We start from the raw sequence: 3,683 nt of genomic DNA on the forward strand, positions 1-3,683 counted from the left end.
ATTCCATCATACTGAAAGAGTACATTAGGTGGAATTTTCAGTGTTGGGTCCACAACTATTTCTAGGTACAACAAAAAGAAAAAATATGTGGCACTTAGCTCGGCAAAAGAATAATACATGGCTGTCAGTCAAGCAACATGCAAGGATATTTGAATGATAAAGATACTTGTTGGATTGTTTGGTCAGATGATGGATCCAACTGAGATAACCAGAGTTGCATCAAGCTCTCTAAAAATCCAGTTTTTCACGATTGATCCGAGCATATAGATAACAAGTATCACCATTTATGAGATTGTGTGCAGAGGCGGATAATGTTGTTGCAGTACATTCTAACAAAGGAACAATATGTTGATATTTTGACAAAGGCCTTGTCAACAGGGAATTTCAAGTTACATAGATGCAGGACAGGGGTGGTTGATAATCCTTTTATTGCTAAGAGGGGGTGTTAAAAAATACAACAAGAAATTCTCAATTTGATTTTTCCTTAATTAAATTGAGAAAAATGGAATTTCCACATCAACAGAGAATTTAGATGATGTTAACTTGTGTGACATGGCTTGTGTCACCTAGTTTACCAATAAATGTGAGTTGGAGGAGTTAGAGTTCAGTTCTGCATGTGTGGTTGCTAATTTCTAGCAATCAAGGTAAACTATTTTAGATTTTTTCCAGATAAACTAGTTCCAACTTTTGGAGGAACTATTGGAAGGTTAGTTAAGCCGTGGGACTTTAGTCAATCTCGGTGATCATCCAGTTAACTGATAAATCAACCCAAAATATCTAGTGCATGCAGAGAATTCGTGTTACCTAGTTGAGGTGGAGATTCCAAGGCAATGTAACATCAGTTGTAGACTAGTCTAGAGTGTGCATGTGTTTCATGTAGTTAGAGGACCAACCTAAAGGAATTACAAAATTTAATTGAGGGATTTTCCTAAATATTAGGAGCTAATTCCACAAGGAACAACACAAGGGAATATGAGCTCAAGTCGAGGAAAAATTTGACTAAGTCCAGGTTAGAGGCCTTCAGTGAGAAGAAAGATAAGTTGTGCACTTGCAGGGTGAGCTTATTTTAGAAAAGAAATTGTAATACATCTCCATTCTTTTAATTAATGCAAGTGGCATTGAGGTTTTTTAGCAAATTACTTTCCCCAGATAAAATATTTTTGCATGTGTGTTATTTCTTCTTGCATGTCTAAGATTTGTGTTCTAAATGGTGAATTAATGTCTGAAAAGCATTACTATAGATCTATGTCTTGTGATTTTGATCAAAACCTCATGAGCAGTGTCAAATATACAACCTGATTTCTACAACCACACTCTCTGAACTGGACAATTTGGGTCACAACCACACTCAAGAAGTGGTGTGCATGTGGTTGGAGGCCTATAACTACATGGAGGCCTTTTCATGCATGTAGTTGGGGGTCTAGGACAATGGAAATGAGCCGTAACTTAGGGTTTGGTCACCTGGGGTGGTAGTTTGTCCCCTTAGTGTCACGTATCCCTTAGGGATGTTATGAGTTTTCATTTTGTGGTCAATTTGTAGGCCCCACTTCCTTAATTGGAGCTTGGAGGTCAGGTCATGTCATAGTAACTCTTCATCTCATGTTTACCCTGGAAGGTCAGTGAAATTGGGTAAATGTAGGAGGGGACGGTTACACTCAATGAGAGTCTGTATATAAAACTTACACCACCCAAAAGTTGGCCTTCCTTTTTTGACCACCATGATTCTAGAGAATTCCATGCCAACCACCATTATTCGTAGAAAATGGGCTAGCCACATGATCATGATGATGAACACTCTATAAGATTCTATATTTTAACTCTAGTTAAGAGTTGGAGTCAAACTTAATTGCTAGTAGGCTATTAGGTTATGTTATAATTGGGCCACCAAGAGGAAAAGGGTTTTCATTTCTATTTGTGAGCATTTTGTTCCATAGATGAGTAGAGTAGCTCATAGTGGATATAGAGAGAGAAAATAGAGAGGGTTTGTATACTATAGCAATCCATGGGTCGTCGGTCTCATTACTTTGTACTTGCATCCATTTCCATTCAAAGTAAGAAAAAATAGAACAACCTCACCTTTTAGCTAGTTTTTCTTCCGAAATAGTTTCTTGGGTCATATCTTGTGTTAGTATCGTTTGTACATGGTTGTTGAACTTATTCTCTATTTTCTAAAAAATTATAATTTGCATGCATTTATTATAGACAATAATTAATGAATCCATAAATCTAAAGATAAATTAATACTCATATGTGGATTTAGGATTTCTAATATATTTTAGTAGATTTGTCATTAGGATTTCTAATATATTTTAGTAGATTTGTTGTGACAAATCATGTAATGAGATATTCATGATAATTTACAAATCAATTTTACATTCTTCATTAAAAAAATATATCTTCATCAAAAATGCTAAATCAACCTAAATTATGGAGGACTTCTTAATTTTTTTATTTTTTATTAATGAAGTTTCAATTCCTATATATAATGATCACCATAAAATAATCTTAATATAATTTACTTGTTTTAAGATGGTTGAATCCATCCATATTATTTTTACAAATAGATTAATATAACTCCATATGATTTTCAAAAACAAATAAAACCAAAGAACCCTAAATCTAAAGTCCTCCACTCAAAATAATTTGAGTTTTCTTTCCCTATTCTAAGGAGGAGATTATTTTTAATTCCTCTCAACCCATGGTGAGTATAAAATAGTAATCAAAGATCTTTGTACGAGAGTAATGATCTATTCAATGTATCAAGCTTCTCTCATAATACTATTTAGCTTTAAAATGATTATCATTGCATTTTTTCTTAATGTATAGTTAAATCTTACTTAAAATGATTCTCAATGCAATTTCTATGTATATTTAAATCTTACTAAAAACTAATATTAAATCTAATGGCGCTTTCATGGTTACTTCTCACTTTTTCACGTATATTTTTTTATTTAAATTTTTTTTTTATACCTATTTTCTTATTATAGTTGTTTAGGTATGGTATAATTTTTGCTTTTAGTATCAGTTTGTTTTTTGACCTAAAATGTATGACACTTATGCCTAGTTTAACATTAAAAACTCAAATTTTGTTATTTTTTATTATTATTTAAATTTATTTTTTGTAAAGGGATTGGTTGAGATTTTATTATGGATTATTTAATAACTTCGATTTTTATTAGTTTTTTTATTTAATTTTTTGTTTTTTTGTTTTCTTTCTTTTTTGTTTTTTGTTTTTGTTTTTTTTGTTTTTTTTTGTTTTTGTTTTTATTTTATTTATTTATTTATTATGAATTATAACTTTTTCATAATTTTTTCAATTTAGAATGACTTATTATTATATTAAAAACATATTCTAATAAATTTGAATTTATATATATATATATATATATATATATATATATATATATATATATATATATATTAATAAAAATAAAAAAACACCCACATAGTTAATATAAACAATACTAGTTAATCATATTTCTTTATTTCTTGTGATGCAAAAATACAATATTTTATTAATTGTTTTATACTATATAGCCCTTATTTAAATTATATTTCTTTAATTTAAATTATTTTCCTATTATGAATTTTCTGTTTTGAAATATAATTGTCCTCCTATTATTCCTAATATAATTGTCCTCCTAGGATTTCTAATATATTTTAGTAGGTTTGTTGTGACAAAT

This window comes from Pinus tabuliformis, chromosome 2_2 (genome assembly GCF_031772625.1).
Source record: "Pinus tabuliformis cultivar Carrire ecotype Pingquan chromosome 2_2, CPIR1, whole genome shotgun sequence".
Lineage (NCBI taxonomy): Eukaryota > Viridiplantae > Streptophyta > Pinopsida > Pinales > Pinaceae > Pinus > Pinus tabuliformis.